We start from the raw sequence: 21,621 nt of genomic DNA, 5'->3' as shown, positions 1-21,621 counted from the left end.
GGTTCCTAGGCGGAAGATGAATCGCTCTTCCTCCAGGCGTCGTGTTGCCATGATCTGGCGATGGAGGAGGCCAAGGACGTGCATGTCCTTGGCGGAGTGGGAGGGGGAGTTAAAGTGTTCAGCCACGGGACAGTTTATCTATTGAAATTGTGTTCGAAACAGAAACCAGAAAGTCAAAAACAAATCCTGAGAGTTCAGAAATCCAGAAGGACAATCTAACAACTGGAGAGCACCAGAATCTATCCATTTTATAAAGTATAAAATACACACTCACAAGCCAACACAAAGGGTGGGCAAACAGCAGACACTGAGAGTCAGTGTCAAGGCTGTGGAGCAGAAAAGAGTTACAAGCCCAAGAGGCATTCTCTGACAAGAGAATGTTACTTCTATAAAACTGTAGGTCTAGAAGATGTGCAGAAGTAGGACTCAGTTTCAGAGCAGTTATTGTGGTAGAGGTTACACTTGCAAAGAGTATGATATTGTAGAACAAACGCCACTGGAAAAACATACCGGAAGAATATCTAAGGGAAATTAGTGATGCAACAGGCCCAAGTTTGACAGAACATTTTTTTAATACCAATTGATATTATTAATTTAAGCTTGATCCATGAACAAGTATCACTGTCCTATCAGATCAAATACCATGGCTGAAGGAGCGGAAATTACTGCCTACAGAGATGAGACTGCTTGCTGCAGTTGGAATAGTTCTCAACAGCAAAGCTATGATATAAGTAACATTGCAACACAAAAGACATAAAAGTTGATAGTGTTTACCCAATCCATAATCAACAGTTTTCAGTTTTGAGCCGGCAGACATGGCTTGATCTCAACATCCTTGCAGAAGCAGGTGTTCAACTAGTTCCAAGAGAATTACTGATTCTGAAACAAACCATTGTTCACCAGTTGATAAAGGACAATTGGTAAAAGATTTCATGAGCTTCCTAGGTTCATGGAGGAACCCAGAAAGTAGAGGAAATTGCTTCATACTATCAATGGAAAGGAAGTTACGGAACCTGTAAGGTTGGTGGAAATGTTTTCTACTCCTATTGCAGAAGAAAATGCAGAAAACAATAATCAGCAAGTATAACAGCAAAAGCAAATACTGACAACAAGAATGAGCTGCACAACTCACTTGACTCATTGACAAATCTTTGAATGAAACTGTTCTGAATCAATGTCAGATCTCTGAACAAATTGATCAAACAAATTTGCTTTTAATGCTCGATGATGAATTGACATGTCATTTGTGTTTCAAGAAAGAATTGTCAGCACCAGTGGAAAAAAAAGCTAAGTGGGCAGCAATCATCTTGTACCATAACTGAGGTTGTGAACATGTCTAGTTGACCAGTCGGACAACTATATGGGGCAAATGAAGATTTCCAATCTGCTCAACAAGTTGAGATGAAAGGTAGGCGTGGCATGGTGGCTCAGTGGATAGCACTGCTGCAGAGGAGATTCAGGAGTGATCTAATATAGGTCTATAAAATAATGAGGGGTTTAGAAAAGGTGAATAGCAAAGGGCTTTTCCCAACAGCTGTGGAGTTCAAAACTAGCGGTATAGTTTTAAGGTAAGAGGAGAAAAATTTAAAAGGGACCTGAGGGCAACGTTTCACTTAGAGGGTGGTTCATCCATGGAATGAAGTGACAGATGCAGGTACAGTTGTAAAATTTAAAAGACATTCGGACAGGTAGGTGGATGGGAAATGTTTGGATGGATATGTGCCAAGCACTGGTCTAAACAATGGACTAGTTTAATTTGGGAAACTTAGACCAAATGGAGGAGATGGATTACAGGGTCTGTTTTCATGTTGTATGGCTATAACTCTGACTCTGGAAGTTCATTTCACACACAAACCACTCTCTATGTAAAAGATTGCACCTCATGTCTTTTTTAAAATCTTTCTCCTCTCACCTTAAAGTATACCCGCTAGTCTTGAAATCCCCCAGACAAGGGAATAGATACCTGCCATTCACCTTATCTATACCCCTCATGATTCTATAAACCTTTTATAAGGTCACCCCTCAAACACCTATGCTCCAGTGAGGAAAGTCCCAGCCTATCTTGCCTCTCCTTATGACTCAAACCCTCCATTCCTGCCAACATCCTGGTAAATCTTTCCTGAACCTTCTCCAGCTTAATAATATCCTTCCTATAACAGGGTGACCAGAACTAAACACAATACTGCAGAACATGCCTCACCTCTACATTGTCTCAAAATCTTCAATGGTGTCCATTTAAATTGAAACATTCATATGGTTCCACTACAGTTAAGCAGATAATTATTTGGGAAAAGTTACTCTATTAAATATTGTGTCTAACTTCTCAGTAACCATTGAACTGATCCCCAGCTTACCTCAGCCACCCTCAACTACACTCCCCAGATCCTGAAAGCTCTGACCTGACAACTCCCTCTCCCATCTTACAACCATTTTGACAACTTCTGTGAAAGGATAAGTATGTAAGATTAGGATGTTGGGAAAGTAAAGTGCCAGGGGACAAGGGGGCTAGGTAACTGATGGAGTGGGGTTAGGGTAGGTTGGATGGGTGGGAGACATAGGGTCTGGTGAGGGTGGGAGTGATGGTGTCAATCTTGTGTGGGAGGGGTGAGAAAGGTGGAGCGGGCATGTGAGCAGGGTCCTGCTGTGGCACAGAGATGGTCAGGTCCAGAGTGGGGAAGGGGCTGATGGTTCCATAGTAGGGGCGGGTGTACTGTGTCAGGAGTAAGAAAGGGGACTTTAGGTCTGGAGCAGAGTGGAAGGGGGGAAGTTTAGGGTTCAGCGTGGGAGAGGGTCGATTGGGTTGAAGCAGAAGAGGGCATGGCCTTCAGCAGTGAGGGAAGAGGGGTTTTGGGTCCAAGGGAAGAGGGGTGTCAGGTCCACAGAAATGGAGTGCCTATGTTTTGTAAAAAAAAGGAGTGAGGGGCAATCTGCCCAAATCTGCCACAAATTAGGAAGTCCAGTGCTGACAGTGATTGAAAGAGGAAGGTGGATGCTATCTCTCTACCTGGCTCATTGCCACTGAAGCTAATTGTAACAATTATGCTGCTAGCCCAGCTCAGTTCAACTAACTCAATGCAGTTAGGACCCAATTCAAAACCCTGCCATACATACAGTTCTCCACACAAACCACTGTACATGCCATATATTTTTAACTTAATTCATGACTCCCATATTAAAAAGATTTTCCTACTCTTAAAATTCAGCCAAGGCAGCATTAAGAAAAATAATTAGCATTTGTTTTGTTTAGCTTTCAACCAGAGAAAACTTAAATTTAGATTATTAAACCATTACAGCAAGTGTGAAGGTTAGGTCTTACTTATCTAAAGTGAGAAGCGAGGACACCTTTGAATCAGGAAACTTCAATTTCATCTGCTTTCATCTGCTTGATTTTGAGCAGAAAGGCATTGGTATGTAAACAAGGTCACTTCTCAAATTTAACCACTGGCCTACTTTGATCTGCATATCTATATTTTTTGTTTCATGAGGCAATACTTGGTCTAATAGAAAACAAAATATAAACAGTTTCTGAGCAAGCCTAACAACACTATGATTGAAAGCGTAGTGTCCATGGATCACCCCAGATATTGTGACCTCAAGCAACATGTTTAAAAAAAATTAATCTATTTTAAAATGCATGCATGCTCGTTCATGGCACATTTTGCATTCAATTAAATAGACTTAAGTGGAAACTCTAGAGGAGAAGAAAACTTTTCAAAATGGGTACAATTTTAGGTGCAGTTTGGTTGGTGGTTGTGATTGTTGGCGATCTACCATCTCAACTACAGGGCAACACTGCAGGAGTTCCACATACTGGGTTCCTGGACCCAACCCATCTTCATTAGCATTACCAATGGCCTTCCCTCCACTATATGATCAGGAATGGGGATATTTGCTGATGTTTACGCAGTTTTCAGGACCATATGAGACTCCTCAGATACTGAAGTAGATCCACATTGTTGATGGGCAACATCTGGTCTTGTGTTAATAAATGGCAAATGATATTCATGCCACACAAATGCCAGACATTGTTCATCTCCAAAAAGAGAGAATCCAGTGACTGGCTCTTGTCATTCTGTGGCATTTCCATTACTGAATCCTCCAATATCAACATCCTGGGAGGTTACCATTGACCAGAAAATGAACTGGAATGAAGACATAAATACTTGTGTACAAGAATTCTTCTACATATTAGCAAGAAAAATAGTAAAACAATATTATTTAAATGGAGAAAGACTGCAGAAACCTGCAACAAGGAGGGACTTGGGGGTCCTCATCCATAATTCATAAAAAAGCTAATTTCCAAAGCTCAGCAGATAGTAGGGAAGAACATGGGAATGCTGGCCTTTATTTCAAAGGCATGGAGTATAAAAATAGGGAGATCGTATTAAAATTATACACAGCATTAGTCATACCAGGACTAGAATACCATGAACAGATCTGGTCTTCTTATCTAAGGAACGATATACTGCATTGGAGGCAATGCAGATCATAAGGTTGATCCTGTGCATAGAGGAATTTTTCATGAGAGGTTAAGTAGGTTCAGCTTGTAGTCATGAGGAATGAGAAGTGACCATATTGAAGCATATACGAGTGTCAATTCATTCAAGTTTCAGAGGGTTTCCCTCCATGAAGCCTAGTGCGTTTTCTCACCATATCTCACCTCATTAACTTCCCAAACGAACATACAGTACCGCTCTCACCCAATTCTAGTCCTCTTCTATCATATGTCATTCCCAGAAGAATTCACCAGATCGCCCTGAAAAAATGAACATCCATGGCACCAACACCATCTTTGAAAGGTCGCTGTGCACCAAGAAATGTATTAGCAATCTACTGTTGCCCATCATTAGCAATGAAAGGACACAGCAGACACAAAACCATACTGACCGCAGCACATAGCTAGCATGTTTTACACTCCCTGGCAATGTAACCCTGGCATTCTCTCACTTTAGGCAAAAGTGAGGACTGCAGATGCTGGAGATCAGAGTCAAGATTAGAGTGGTGCTGGAAAAGCACAGCAGGTCAGGCAGCATCCGAGGAGCAGGAAAGTCGACTCTTCGGGCAAAAGCCCTGCATCAGGAATGGAATCTCTCACTTTAGTCATTGTTTACCCATCAGGCCACACACTCTATCCCTCTACCTCTTGTCTAACCAGCCTCTCCCAGCTTCCTAATGGCCACTGTAGACTATAGATTGTCATTATGCAATAGGGGAACATCACAGACAGGTAAACAATTAGACAATTCCAAAGATGGGCTTTTATTAACAGCTAGCAAAAGAGAATGCAAACAAACTGAGCACAGGCTGAAATGTGACCACAATGCAAACTAAATGCTGGAATGACAACCAATAGTTGTTTTATAGTCCACAGTTGTCTTTTGACCCCAAATCTCATCTCTCAACTGGATTTCAACCAGGTCCTATCTGGCTTGTAGCACCGCCAACACCGAAGACCTAAGCTCTGTCACCCACAAGGAGAGCTTCTTCTAGCTCAATGTTTTATCCTCGTCCTCAGACAAATGTTCCTGATCCCTCAGTTCCTCAGCATCTATCACATTGCCTCATTGCAGAGCACAATTTGCTAGGGTGTGGCACACTCAGTCTGCATTATAGTGAAGGGCTCCTAGCCCAGACTGGTGCAAGTACTGGAACCATAGCTCACTATTCCTTTCATCTACTCAACCACGGTCAAAGCAGGAGCAGCATTTTATCTGTGCTGTACTTCAGCTGGGTGCTGCACAATTGTGTCATGAGCCAAAGTCACAGTGGGTATCCCTTAACCCCTAGTAACAAGCCTTGTATGGTACCTTGACCCTCAAATACCAAGGTTCACAAGAGTGCTCTGGCATTAGGAGTCCTGGCAGCAATCAGGGTGGTGGGCACACACCTTCAGGAACTGGTGACAGCAACCACAGACCACCAGAACATTGATGGAATAGAGCCCTTTCCTGTTGATAAATTCGGCAGTGTTGTGATAGGGCCCTCTCAGCGCCATGTGTAAGCAGTCAATGGCACCCTGCATCTATAGAGTGTCAGGTATGTTCCTGACCCCTACTGCCTGGGATTTACTGCTCAACTCATCATGGGGGAAGCAAAATGAGCCAGTGTCATCTTGCATAAATAGCATTGGTCACAGTCCTGATGCATTTGTGGGAACACAACAGAGAGATCCCACACCGATCACCCACCATTCCTTGTAAGGAGCCAATTACATAAAACATCAAAGCAGCTGTCAACTTCCCAGCTACTAGGAGACGAAAGCTTCCCACTCCTGTAACCATTAGGTCCTACTCTAACATCAGACACAATTCCATCACAGTGTCCTAGGGCATTCATCAACACTGTGCCCCGCTCATCCTCAGAAATGGAGTCACGGCACTTTCTTAGGAAGGGAGCCGCAACAATCAAAGTCCATCTGCAGCAGACTTGTTGCAATGACATATATGGGGAACGTAAAGAATAAAACAGGTTCTCAGCTCTGAGAACAGTCAATGGTGCCATGCCCTGCAGATGAGGACTGCACACTTCAAACAGTGAGACAAGCAGCACCCTGATAACAAGGACTGCGTTTCCATTATTATCCAGTTTCAGCAACAACATGCACCAATCTGGTGAAGGTTCTGTGTCTGCTGAGTGCCTAACAAGTTCCATAAAGAACAGGAGTTCTTGTTGTGCTCTGAGCTCTTCCCATAAAATCATAAAACTTAGTATTATATTCAGTGAAGTTCATCATAATGCTTTTCCTACCAAAGTGGACAACCTCACATTTACCACATTATATTCCATCTTTCATGTTCTAGCCCATTCATTAAGTCTATCCACATCCTCCTGAGGCTGCTTTATACCTTCCTGATTTGGAGGTGTCGGTGTTGGACCGGGGTGTACAAAGTTGAAAGTCACACAAACACCAGGTTATAGTCCAACAGGTTTATTTGGAAGCACTAGCTTTCGGAGCACTTTATGTTTATCAGGTGGTTGTGGAGTATAAGATTGTAAGATACAGAATTTATAGCAAAGGTTTACAGTGTGATGCAACTGAAATGATATATTGAAGAAGACCTGGAATGTTTGTTAAGTCTTTTATCTCTTAGAATGACCATGTTGATTTCAGTTCTTTAATATGTAAATTTCAGAACTTCCTTTAAAGTTACGTTCTCAAGTGAACTTTAACAATAGGTGCCATGTCAGTTCAGATAATGCATTGAAGGTGTGAGGTTAAAGTCTGTCTGTCTTTACCCCAATGTTCAGACTGATTCTATTTCTAAAAAGGGATTTACAGAATTTTACATGGATTCATGCAAGGTTTCAGCAAGATAAAATTCTGCAAGTACAACTTCAATCCACAAACTTATATGTGTGCGTGTGATGGGGGGGGGTGGGAGTTATGAATGTCTGTGAGAATGTATGTGTGTATGTGTATGTGAGTCTGAAGGGGTATAAGTCTGTGAGAAGGTGTGTGTGTGGGTATGAGTGTGAGGGGTGTATATGCAAGCATATGAGAGAGAGCTTGTGTATAAGAGGGTCTATATGAGTTTGTGTGTGAGTGTGAGAGAGAGAGAGAGGTATATTGCAGTGGGGTCACCTGTAGTGTGACATGAACCCAAGGTCCTGGTTGAGACCATCCCCATGGGTAACGAACTTGGCAATCAGCCTCTGCTTGACCACTCTGCATTGTTGCATATCCCAAGGTCCGCCCTGGAGGATGGTCACCCAAAGGTCCGAGGTCGAACCTCCCAGACTGCTGAAGTGTTCCCCGACTGGGAAGGAACACTCCTGGCTGGTGATTGTTGTGTGGTGCCCATTCATCCAATGCCGTAGCTGAGGCCATAGAGCTGTTAATGTTATAATAAATCCTCTAATAGCTTCCTCTCTTCCAAATAAAATTAGTCTGTGCAATCAACCTGACCACACATCTGAAATTTTGCACTGATGGAAATATCATTGTGAATTTCCTCTGTTCTCTGTCTAATGTAATGCCCAATCCATTTGGTATGTATTACTCCTGGCTATTGGAAAAACTGCACAGAGGCTGGTATTCCATCACCAAGTCACCCTTTATTTACATGTGCACTGTACATGGGCTCTGACCAGCCAGCTCAGACTGAGGAGACTCTCTGAATTTCCTCTTTATATCTGTCAGCCAGGGCTCCCTGAATGCCCAGGTTAACAACCCCAATCAAGGATCTCATTGTCATTGAGATCCACCTGGCCCTCATTCCAATCACTACCAGTGTAACTTTTTTATGCAGTTATAGAGTAGTATCTCTGCTTTTATACTGCAAACCATGGCCTACTTAACCATCTCACCAATGTCTTGCTTCCAGGGATCTGTGGGTATATGTATGGTTCGTCTGTTCCTCTACACTTTTCAGAATCTTATTATTCTTTGTGTATTACTTTGACTGTTTCTCCAGAATCTATCACCTCATGCTTCTCTGTATTGAATTCTATTGGCCATTTTTTTGGCCACCTGACCAAACCTTTTGCTAGCTTGTTGCAAATGTATAGTTTTCTTTTTCACTACCAATGCACACAATTTTTGCATTTTCTACTAAATTGAGGCCCCTCCACTTTATGTATAAATACTTGATACCTACAACAAACAGCAGAGACTGAATACTGAGCCCTGCACAACAGCCAACCAGTCGCAAAAACATCCATCAACATTTATCAATATTTAATCCAACAAACCACTTTCCCTTGGAAACTTGTGTGATTTTAAGTAAATGACCAGTCTTCTATGTAGAACCTTTTCAAAAACCTGGCAAAACTCAATGAAAACTATATCTAATGCACCATCTGCAACAACTAGTCATACTGTCCTAGCCTTTCACACTTCATTGGTATGTCGCTGTAAGACTGAGTTCTTAATACTTAACTCAAATTTATACTGAACTAAGAAAGAGCCCAGCAGCAAAGGTTAAAGCTGGAAACTGAACAGCTAATTGCATTTTTTAAGCAATTAATCACCCATTGCTACTACAAACCCATTCATTTCAAGGTACAAAACAAACAGCTCCCAACATTGAACAACAGAGATGAAAAAGGTTAAAATAAATTTAGACTTAAAAGCAGTAAAATATATGAATGAAAATGTCAGTAGTTATATTCTAATCACTCCTTATGAGTTCCATTCTCTTCTGACCTTTCATACGCCATTGGTTGCTGGAAGGCTGAATTAATGCAACTATTACAGCTCTCAGCTCAGTTATTATTCATTTGTGAATTAAATAAATGCTGACTAAAATTTAATTTTGTGGAATATAAATTCATGACTCCAAAAAGTTTTATTTGTATGACAATGTGAAATGCTTCAGTGAATGAAAAATTTCAGACTTTGGAAAAGATAAGCCCCTTTGTTCAGAACAATTAAAACGATATTCATTTAACTCAAACCAGCTAAAGACAGCTCTTGGTGTTTGCACTATCCAATCTAAACAATTTTATTTCATTGCAACTAACATATTAGCCCATTGTAATCTGCTTTAGTAAAGGAAGCACATCTACTAAATTACGTTGCAAGGTAGCTTATCTGGTAAGTCAATAAAAAAGATATGGTTAGATACCTCATGACATTAATGCACTAGTTCAAGAATACGAATGATTTTCTAATAATTAACAAAACTGAATCAGCAATCATCTGAAAGGTAACTAATTGAGTGAAATACATTCTCTCGCAGTTGCCATTGCACCTGATTCAATGTGTAGAATAACAACAATAACATTCAAAATCAACGTTCAGTTCTGTCTAAATGTTGCCCCATAATCATGTCTGTTTACACTGCACATCAATTCATGATTCTAGCCCTTCGAAATCAGCACTTAAGCGAGTTTTCAAAGTCTCTTCATGTTTGCAGCATTGTGCAAAGCCACTGATCATTCATTTGTTTGAATCATGCACTGGTGAAAACGATAAGACCTGGTGTGAAGAGGTTAAATTGCAGTTACCCGAGATTAAGTGCAGGAAATACATTTCTGAAGAGAGAAAAGTCTTGGTATAGATGGCAGATTTTTGTTGCAAATAAATGATTAGGTTCATAAACAATCTATTTGCTATTTTGCAGTTTCTGCTCATTGGTGATGCTTTTTCTGCTTTAAAATGAGATTTCTGCTGAGATTTGAGACTGAAGAAATCAGATTCTCATAGACTAGTGGCACTTTGGAACAATCCCTATCTCTGATATTTATTTGTGAAAGTTTATTTGCAGTGCTGGAGGAGGAAGGAAGCAAACAAACACAGTGATATTACATCAGCAGTGCTCTAGTTTCACAACAGCCCCTGACAGGGCTATCTATAAAAGAAAATTTGAGCCCAATACATTTGAACGTCCTTCAACATCTGAACATTAGAGAAATTCCAGGATTTTGTCAAAGAGCTGAAATTAATTCACAGTCAACCAATTGTTTCTTGTGCCTTTTCCTTCCTGGATGCAGATGAAGTAACTGGCACTGAATTTAAAAGTGTAAGTAGCATGTAACAAATTTATGTTCTCAAGTAACTTCGCTCTTGTCTGTAGATATATCAATACATTGACACCAGTCTGAGTCTTGGCTGCTTCAACGAAATGATTCATTTCCATTTTCTTGCTGCTTGCTAAGTAGGCTCGTTTAGAAAAGCAAGTGGACTTTTTCTCATCTTGATGATGGATGGTCTATTATTTGCAGTCGGTGAACAATTCTCTATCTTCTAAATCAAAGGATGTATTTTATAATACTTCAGATAAAATCAAGAAGGTGATTTCAGAATGCAGGATTTTTAATTCTGAGAGGAAACACACTTGAATTTAGATTTATAGGAAATTTTCATCTTTTTAAATCATTGAGGAGTTGATGAAGATGCATTCTATCCAAACCTTTAAAAGGGAACCAGATAAAGATTGGACTATTATTAAAGGGTTGGGAAATAGGGCTAGCTAAATAACTCTTGTGGAGAACTAGCATGATCACTGTATCACTATCACTGTATTCTAACAGATGAAAGGCTTAATAGACAATCAATTTTTCAATGTATAATTTCAGTTATATCACACTGCAAATTTTTTGCTATAAATTCTGTGTTACGATCAAGCCCTCCACTATCACCCGATGAAGGAGCGTCGCTCCGAAAGCTAGTGTGCTTCCAATTAAATCTGTTGGACTATAACCTGGTGTTGTGTGATTTTTAACTTTGTACACCCTAGTCCAACACCGGCATCTCCAAATCATAGCATGATCTCAATAGGCCAAATAGCCTCATTCTCTGATCATCATGATTTTATTCTATGATAGCAGAGGGTTGGATTGGACATGGGCATCAAATGGGCTGCACATGATTAGATTGAGGGAGAAAGGGTACGTGGAAGACTAATGCAACCAGACCCAGAGGTTGGTGGTGGGAAAGCAATTAAAGTTAGATGATTTTTCTGATCCTAGCATGCTGAATGTCAGGGAACTTTGGCTCATTTACATTGACATTTACATTGGATAAGAAAATAAACCAGTAATGTGAAAATTATAGAAATCCATTAACTAAAAGTTTGATAGCTACACAAAACCATGTTGGTGTAAAGGAAATAGTTACTACACACCAATACATGTTATTTATCAAAGAAGTTCTTGTTAATTCCACAGTGTAAAATTTTACTCTTGCTTTTAAGGAAATAAGTAAGTCATTAACTCATCACTGTAAATAAATATCTGATTAATTACAATCACGTGATGTGAACGTGAAAAGTTTTTATAGAGCCCTGAAACATCTTGTGAGGAATATCAAAGCCATCTTGTGTTTCTCTGAGCGTGGGTTAATGAAGGAATGAAAATTGACAGACCTTAAGGGGAGATGGTTGTGTCATGATAGTTACTGGACTAATAATCCAGGGCCTCAGAAAAATGTTCTAGGAGTTGTAGGTTTGAATCCCACCACAGCAGAGAGTGAAACAAGCACAGAAAATGTAGAAGAAATTCAGCAAGTGTGATGACATCTGTGCAGAGATCAATCAAGTTAATGTTTCAAGTCCAGTATGACACTTCTTCAAGAACTGAGTCATTTTGAACTTCAAATATTAGCTGTTCGTCTGTCCGCAGATGCTGCCTGAGCTGCTGAGTTTCTTCAGCATTTATTTTGGAATTCCAGCATCTGCAGTATTTTGCTACTATGGCAGATCATGAAATTTGCATTGAATAAAAATCTGGAATTAAATCAAACCCTGGTGATCCACTTTTCCAGTACCACACTCCCGACTCTAATCTCCAGCATCTGCAGTCCTCACGTTTGCCATTGTTGACTGCTGTAAAAACCCATGTGGTTCACTAATGTTCTTATTAGGGAAGGAAATCTTCCATCCTTACCTGGTCTGGCCTAAATGTGATTAAAGATTCGCAGCAATGTGGTTGACTCTCAACTGTTTTTCTCAGCAATTAGCAGTGGACAATAAATTCTGGCCCGCAAGCAATGCCCACATCCCATTGGTGAATAAGAATAACCTTAGTCTATAACCTACTCAGATTTAATAATGGCAAAAATTAATCAGTGGCAAGAAATCAATGAAACTGATTTTATAAAACTACCAATGAAAACTCATAATTCTCAGTTGCAAATGATTAGGATGTCATATTTTAGTAATCCTACCGCTAACTCTAAACCATATGTACAGATCTGCTGATTCACAGATCTCAGAATCCAAAAATAATTTATAAATAATTTAAGTTATTAAATAAAATTAATGATTTCAAGATCTCAAAGAGTACATATGCATTTGGACTGAAATGTTCATTGATTAGTTTCAGAAGAAAAGAAGCAAACTATCCCCACAGCCTCACAACAGGGTTTCCCTGCAGGACGTCTTCCCAATGCATTCATAGCATCTAAACATCGTCACAGGGTAGTCATAACATTTCACTCTGGGATCAATGCATATTTTGTTGCAGTAAATACATTGAAGCAGCCTATATACCATGTGTAATTCCAAAGTTTTTTAACCTGAAACATCAAAGCTTACCACTTTAGATAAGTCAGATTTCTGATCTATCATAGAGACAATTATTTTTCCACACAACCTTGCATTGTGAGTGAGAATTGGTTCAATATGGCTCACGATATATTAGACTGTACGTGATTTATGGAAAACATATAAAATAATTTTTTTTAATTCTATGCTAATGTTCTGATAAGGAGATTCAAATTATTTTTGTGGAAGAGATTCTATAAAATAGTATTTAAATTTTATTCAGCTTTCCACATTGTCATCTTCATACTCTTCAATTTTTGCCATATTATAAACTGTTTGATGGTAGAGTTTTTCAATGATGAGAAAGTGTATCAAGATCACTTTAAATACATATTACGTGAAACAGCATGTATATAGCACATTTAGATTAGATTCTCTACAGTGTGGAAACAGGCCTATCGGCCCAACAAGTCCACACCGACTCTCCGAAGAGTAACCCACCCAGACCCATTCCCCTACATTTAACCCTGCAACTGACACTGGCAATTTAGCATGGCCAATTCACCCAACCTGCACAGAATCTTAGAGATGTACAGCATGGAAACAAACGCTTCGGTCCAACCCATCCAAATATGCGGGAGGAAACCGGAGCACCCGAAGGAAACCCACGCAGACATGGGGAGAATGTGCAAACTCCACGCAGGCAGTTGCCTGAGGTGGGAATTGAACCCTGGTCCCTAGTGCCGTGAGGCAGCAGTGCTAACCACTGAGCCACCGTGTAAATGTAACATGACACCCCAACGTGTTCACTAGTTTGAGATAAATTTGAGCACAAGTCAACTAGCGGCTTATTTTGAAGAAAATTGTAGTCAGAATAAAGCATCATACAGATGCAGACTACTTGTATTTCCTTATTAACATTGCATATAGTCACAGTCTTTCTGTGATCATGTAGACTGCTAATTTTGATACCTTTGACAAATATCTATTGCTTTTATTCTCATCATTACTTGGTACCTTAATGCATTATGAATAACAAGATTACAATATAATTGTGAGATTTATTACTGGTGAATTTATAGTGATTGAATTGATGGATAGTAATCTTATTTGGAAATGTTTACCACAATATATTGGAATACACAAAATATTGTTTTCATTAATCACAAGTTAATATTCTTTTGAAATTGTAAAAACCTAAAGAAATTGTAAAAACATAACAGTTCTGAATCCACATATTTTCATCTAGATAGAGATGTTGTATGTTGCTGAAAGTTTTCACGAATTTCTAATGAGCAGGTGGCAACCTAGCAGAGTGTTATATTTAATTTTCATCGAATAGTTTGAAAGGTTGCTGTCTTATGATACTTTGTATCTTGATTTGAATATTTAATTGAAACAATGTGTTGACTTTGTCACAAAGGTAGTCACTTTTTTTTATCTCAAAGCTGTTCCTTGGCTCAAAGAGACTCTGTCCTCTGATTTTTTTCAGAGGGTTAATATACCAGGTCGGGCTCCAATCACACTGGTTTGGTACAGGGATGAAAAGGATTTTGAGAGGCCTTTTGTTTATATGTAAACAGATGAGACTTCAGGCCAAAATGGTCATGTTTTAGAAGTGACCTGTATAATGAAAGGGAAGTGGTCAGCTCTCGAGCTGAGCAGTTTAGTTCAGTCCTGAACTGGTGAGGAGTTCAACACTGAGCTGTGTGGAAACTTTCCCTCTCTTTCTGCCCTTCAACTTCAACCTGTAAGCATATATTCCATTTATACTGGGTTTTAAAGGGAGTTTGCTTATTGGAACTGTTGTGTGTATTTGGAACAGCATAATTAAGTCTAGTTTGGATAGACTGAGTTCTGTAGGGGTTCTTTATTCTGTTCTTTATGTTTTATTGTATAGTTTTGTGAATAATTTTTGTCTGTTTAAAAATCTAGTCGTCAACCTAGCTCTCTTACTTCAGGTAATTTTCACTGTACACTTACTGGAACAAATTGCAAAGTTATGGTCTGGGCTGCCTGCTTAAGAATGTTTTGAGTGGTCTGACCTAGTCCATAACAACAACTCTAATTAACCCATAATTTAAAACCAATGAATCATCTGTACAGCAAACAAATCAAGCAATTGACAATAAGATGTTTTACTATTTGCAGTGCATAACTCCACATGTCTTTTGTACAGCTCTTAACATTCTAGCGCACAAATGAAAATATTGATATGTCTAAATAAAACTTTAAAACTTACATGGTCAAGTTACCAAGTGGATGCACAAATAGGGAACCATGATCAAAAAGATCAATGTCAAGAAGAATGATTTTGGAGTAAGATGCTGGAGTTTACGAGATAGTATGTTTGATATTATGACTTAAATTTGTACACAATTTACAGAGATGTAGTGGCATATTGGCAATGTTACTGGACTAGTATTCAAGAGGACCAGGCTAATGATCTGGGGACATGGATTCCAGTCTCACCATGGCAGCTAGTAGAACTTAAATTCAATTAATAAATAAATCTGGATTGGAAAGCTAGCATTAGTCATGGTGACCATGAAACAATCTTATATTGCTCTAAAAATCTTATCTGGTTCACTAATGAAGAAAGAGAAATGGCATCCTTACTTGTTCAGGCTTATATGGAATTCCAGATCCATAGCAATGTGGCTTCCTTTGATCTGTCCCCTAAAATCTCCTTGTATGCCACTCAATTATATTGAAACACTACAGAAAAAGTCATATTGGGTGGACTGCTGCAATTGAGGAATGTGGGTCTTTGATACAATCCCAAGGATAATTCAGGATGAGCAGCAAGTGCTGACCTTGCCTGTGATATCCATATCCCATGAAATAACACATCAAAGTCCTGCCATTCCCTCATCCACTCTTCATGAATTTCCTTATCCACAAAATCTAAAGTGTACCTTGTAGCCCATGCACCTCCAATGTTTGTTCATGGTTTGTTGAGAGCGAAAGTGTGCACTATGCATGCTTCATGCACTGCATATGTTGGCCATTCCCAAAAATCATTGACTCTGATTTTCTCTGACAACGCAGTCCCTTTGAACAGTAAGAGTTTACTGTAAATTAAGAAAAAGAATGTAGGCAGATTTCTACCAGATAAAACGTGAGATGAGAAATTACAGTCGATTATATCAGGAGATTAATTATTTCTTTGGTCAGGATTTTAATGGAAATAATAGAGCTATACAGTCATATAGAACAGAAGAAGCCCTTCATCCTATTGAGCTTGTGTCAACTTGTCTACTCCCACTTTCCAGCACTTGGTTCCCAGCTTTGAATGTTATAACATTTCAAGTGCCCATCCTGTTCTTTTTAAAGGTTGTGACATTTCCCATTGAATACCCCACCAATGCAGTGTATACCAGATTCCCACCATCCTCTGGGTGAAAGAAATGTTTCCTCAAATCCCCTTCAAACCTCCTGCCTTCCCTTTTAAATTGTAATCTGTTGTTATTGACCCTTCAGCTGAGGGGAATGACTGCTTCCTATCCACCATGTCCAAGCCCCTCATAACCTTCACCACCTCAATCAGGTCTCCCTCAGCATTCCCTGCTCTAAAGAAAACAAACCCAGGCCTATAAGCCTCTCTTCAGGCAAAATCCTGGTGAATCTCCACTGCACTCCTTCCACTGTAATCACATCCTTCCAATAATACATTCATTTTATTCATTACCATATATGTTATGGGTTTGCCAACTTTGACTGCTTAGTGGGCGGCATGGTGGCACAGTAGAAAGCACTGCTGCCTCACAGTGCCAGAGACCTGGGTTCAATTCCCGCCTTAGGCAACTGTCTGTGTGGAGTTTGCACATTCTCCCCCTGTCTGAGCAGGTTTCCTTTGGGTGCTCTGGTTTCCTCCCACAATCCAAAAATGTGCAGGTTAGGTGAATTGGCCATGTTAGATTGCCCATAGTATTAGGTGTAGGGGAATGGGTCTGGGTGGGTTGCTCTTCGGAGGGCCGGTGTGGACTTGTTGAGCCGAAGGGCCTGTTTCCATGCTGTAAGTAATCTAATCTTAATGTGTCTCATTTTAATATTTAATTAATTGTATTTGTGTCATGTTTCTGGGGAACAATTTGCAAGATTGACAGACATTTCTGTTATTTATATATTGATCCAAATCAAACAAAATCTTGGAAAAGGGTAATACAAAGCACATGTACAGTCATATCTGTGGCAGCCATGTTAGAACTTGTAGTGACATTGTGTTGCGTTAAAATCAAATAACCTGAAACTCCAGTGTGTCCAACTACTTAGAATTTGGAGAGACATCCAACCTGTGATCTGCTCAGAGTGAAGGCTATAAATTGTAGATGATTCTCAAGGCCCAAAACATTTACCTGGAATCAAGGAGGTATCTGATCTGCAAGGAAGCATCTCAGAGTGGGGTTTATAAGTCACAGCCAAGTCTCGAGACATGCACTACTTAACTGGGAAGCTGGAGAGACAGCAAACTTGTAAGGGTGTAGATCTGAGTGGGAGGCTATAAAATGAGCAAGGGGAAGACTGGGTGTTCAATATTGATGGGTCCAAGATCTTCAGAAAAGATAATAAAAGAAGAAAGGAGAAGGGGCAGTGGGATTGGCTAAAGAGAGTTTTGCAATGCTGGAGAAAGAGGATATTTCAGAGGGTTCAAGTACAGAATCAATCTGGTTAGAGCTGAGGAATGAAATGAGTGCACTCACATTGCAGTTACATCGACAGACCATTAACATGCAGGAAGGATGTAGTGGATCAAAGAAATTATAGGGAGATGTCAACAATAAAAAGTGGTCATGATTGGGAACTTAACCAAAATGTAGACTAAATACACGGTGGACAGGGTCACAACTTCCTGGATTGTGCTTCAGGACTGTGTTGGTTGATGTGCAAAGCTGCAGCTAAACAATGGACTGCCTTCAATGGTTGCTTGTCCTGAAGTCCAAGAAGCTCTATAAACATTATTCAAAGCAACCTTAGCAAAGAACAGTCCCATCTGAATCAATCCTGCAGGAAAGGGACATCACCCTGCTAAAGAGGCTGGGCCACAAGGGCATCTACAGCAAGGAATAGATTCAATTCAAAACACAGCAGCATGTCTTTCTGGTGCTAAACGATGAGAACAAAGAAGTTACAACAGCAATGACGAATGATTGGCTAAAAAAAATTGGTTCTATGGTTCTAAAAGTAACAAATTCTTCTGGGCTAAGATTAGAAAACACTGGAAATATTTAAGAAAGCTGGCAAATCATTATAGATTTAATGTTTCATATTGATGAGATCCATCAGAAGTTGGAAATGTCTGAGATGAATTAGGTTTTAAGTGAATGAACAGGTTAAGGGTTGGAAAAAGAACATAAAGGAAGGATTGTTACAGACTAGAAGGCAGGATGGGTTAAATGATGAAAGCGTTGATGTTGTAAAGCCAAATGAAGTGGCAATTGGAATAAAGTAAAAAAAAAGCAAGGAATGTGTCTGGATATTCTGATCTCATGATGCTCTGCAAGGTCACTAACTTGATATCTGAATTTTATTTCTTTCTCCACAGATGCTGCCAAACTTGTTGCATATTTCCAGAATTTTCTGCCTTTCTTTCAGATTTCCAGCAACTAAAGTATTCACGTTGGTGTTATATTTCTAGACGAGGTGTTTGTGTCACTGACTGAATCAAATAATAAAAAACAAGAACACCACTAAAGAGAAAAGGAAAAAAGGGGACAGAGATTGCAATTGAACTCATCAAAACACCAGAAAGCTGTCTCATGCTTAATTGAATGATGTGATGCTATTTCTTCTGGTTGTGTTAAGCCTCATTGCAGACAACAGAAAACAGAGAGAGGGAGAAAGGTGGAGAATTAAAATGTGACAGGAGATAAGATGACAATAAAGTTCTTCAGAGACTTCCAAATTGGACAAAATTATTTTCTTGATCAATACCAGAAATATTTTATCCCTTTCTTTTATTTTTGCTTTATTTTGCTGTATACAAAATTGGCTCAACAAATTTCTTCATGTAAGAGTTTATTACAGGAGAGTGAGAGTTTCAGAGTGACAGATATGACACTGGAGGTGGGTATGAGGAGCGATACTATTGCTCCATGGATGAAACCAGGGAGATCATACTTGGATTCTGGACATAAGAACCAGCCAGCAGTGCCACAAATAGGTCAAATGACAAAACACAAGTGGTCAGTGTCAGTGCCTACATGATTAGATTCCCTACAGTGTGGAAACAGGCTCTTCGGCCCACAAGTCCACACCGACCCTCCGAAGAGTAACCCACCCCCCTCTGATCAATGCATCTAACACTATGGACAATTTAGCATAACCAATTCACCTGACCTGCACTTCTTTGGATTACTGGAGGAAACCAGAGTACCCGGAGGAAAACCACGCAGACACAGGGAGAATGTGCACACTCCACACAGGTAGTTGCCCAAGGCTGGAATCAAACCTGGGACCCTGGCACTGTGAGGGTCACTGCTAACCACTGAGCCACCATGCCGCCACATCTTCAAAAGACATCTCTGACCCAGCAACCCTCCACCTCTTTTGTTGCTCAGTACACCACACTGCCTCACTCACCCAAAATCATTGCTTGCAGAGTATTTTGTGCAGACTACAGCAATGTGTATGGAGTACAGAGTAACATTTATGCCTTCAAGTGTTAGGAAATTACTATCAGTAATAGAAGACAATCAAAATACATGCCCTTGATTTTCAATGGAACGGCCTATCATCAATACCCTTAGTGCCATCATTAACCAGAAACTGTACTGGACCAAGCACATAAATACTGTAGCTGCAAGAACAGTGAATTCTGTCGTGAGTACCATACCTCCTGACTCCACAAAGCCAGTCCACCATCAATGTCAAACTGGTATGTGACCATAGACAGCAATGTATGCAGGTCAAAATCCGATAGTCTGTCATTAATTTAATCTCAGTTCTGCAACGGACCACTATTCCAGTATTAGAGCCAACATGTCAAACCAAGAACAGAATGAGCCAAGCAGAGAAAATTTTAAAATGCTTCATTCGCTCAGAGAATATTGGCATCTCTGTCAACATTTACTGCCCATCCCTAAATGTCCTTAAGAAGATGTTGAAATAAGAACAGGAATTCAGCAGGTGATTTCAGGAATTATTGTCATGAAACAAATCATCCTGTTATTCTCAAATCCATTCCTTCAAATAGGCACTAATGGGTGCGTTACCAAATTTATCCAAATGTTTGATTTACAAAGCAGCAGAGTTTTTACAGAGATTAATTATAATTAAAACACTATTGAGCTGGAAGTCAGATCAAGGGTCAGATTGGGAAGTTGTAAACAGAGAAAAACACCTGCTTCTGTCATCCTGAAATCTTACCTTGAGTCCCCATATCTCTGTGAGACTGAATCGTCCCAAATGAAGACAATCATGTTCAAATTTTGTACCCACCTCACAGATGCCCATTTGAAGAAAATACAAACCAGACTTCTCACAGAAGATAAGCAATCATCAGGCTGAGATTTGGTGAGTCAAAGACAAAATAATAATTACATATTCTTGGTTTTAGATTTATGAGGTACTAAAAATGCGTAAGGGAAAGATCCTGGGTTGTAGTTAAATTCTAAAAAGTAGCTGTGTGCTTAAAAAGATTAGTGACCACTGGTAGTGATTATTCACCTGAGTCCTATTGTCTTCAGTTTTGCCTTGGCTTCTCAGTGCCCTACTTGAACAATTGGAGTCCTGGTATCAGGGCACCTACTCTCATCACAACTCTTAATTTCGGCAGTTTGGTCATATTGGACCAAGGCTGTTAAAAAAACAGGTCTGGAGTTGAGTGGCCCTGGTGGGACCCTAGAAATCTTCATAGACACTGATAATGTGTCCTTGAAGTCTCAGTTAGGTAGCAGATTTCAATTAGGACTTTCTAACTGAAGTGTAGATATTGCAACATTGTTTGTCAATGGGGTACAAGTAGAAGTGTTGAATTCATCCAAGTTCTTTACAGAACAATCCATTCCACCTGATCCCCCCTTTCTAACCACTTATCCCAGCAAATTTATTATCTGGAAGTGCTAAATTAGGGGAGAGGATGGCACAGCGGTAATATCACTGGACTAGTAATCCGGAACCCCCAGTCTAATGTTCTGTGACATAGAGTTGAATCCCACTCTGACAGATGGTGAAATTTAAATTCGATGTTCCGTGGAATTAAAAATTAGTTGGATTATATCTGTACAGCCATTTTTGATTGTCTCTTTCTTTCAATACTTTATAGCATTGAAGATGAAACATGAGCATTTTTTTTAATGTGAGAGGAGAAAGATTTAAAAAGGACATGGGGGGAACATTTTACATAGAATGTATGGAATGAATTGCCAAAGGAATTGGTGGATGCAGGTACAGTTACAATGTTAAAAGACATTTGGATAAGTACATGAATAGGTCTTGGAGGGATATGGGCCAAGCACAGGCAGTTGGGACTAGCTTACTTTGGAGACATGGTCAGTGTGGACTAATTGCACTGAAGACCTGTTTCCATGCTGCATGACTCTATGACTCTATCTAGTTCTCATCGCCCTCAGCTATATTTCCATTATTGTCAGCATACATTTATTCTCATACTGCTATTTTTGTCTATAGCTCACCAAGCTTATTCATCAAACTTCATGGGTTTAAATACTTACGTTCTAAACAAATTTCAGAT

General features: G+C 39.7%; 1 gene segment (V, D, J or C); it reads left to right on the top strand.

The window, feature by feature from the left end:
• Positions 1 to 10,330: 10,330 nt before the first annotated feature.
• Positions 10,331 to 21,621, top strand: part of LOC122555560 — a 54,759-nt gene continuing 43,468 nt past the window's right edge. Inside the window, exons 1-2 of the C gene segment in view lie at positions 10,331 to 10,463; positions 20,374 to 20,441.

The sequence above is a fragment of the Chiloscyllium plagiosum genome, chromosome 12, assembly GCF_004010195.1.
Source record: "Chiloscyllium plagiosum isolate BGI_BamShark_2017 chromosome 12, ASM401019v2, whole genome shotgun sequence".
Taxonomy (NCBI): Eukaryota; Metazoa; Chordata; class Chondrichthyes; order Orectolobiformes; family Hemiscylliidae; genus Chiloscyllium; species Chiloscyllium plagiosum.
Note: the sequence above shows the minus strand (reverse complement) of the source record. Positions and strands in the feature narration are given on the sequence as shown.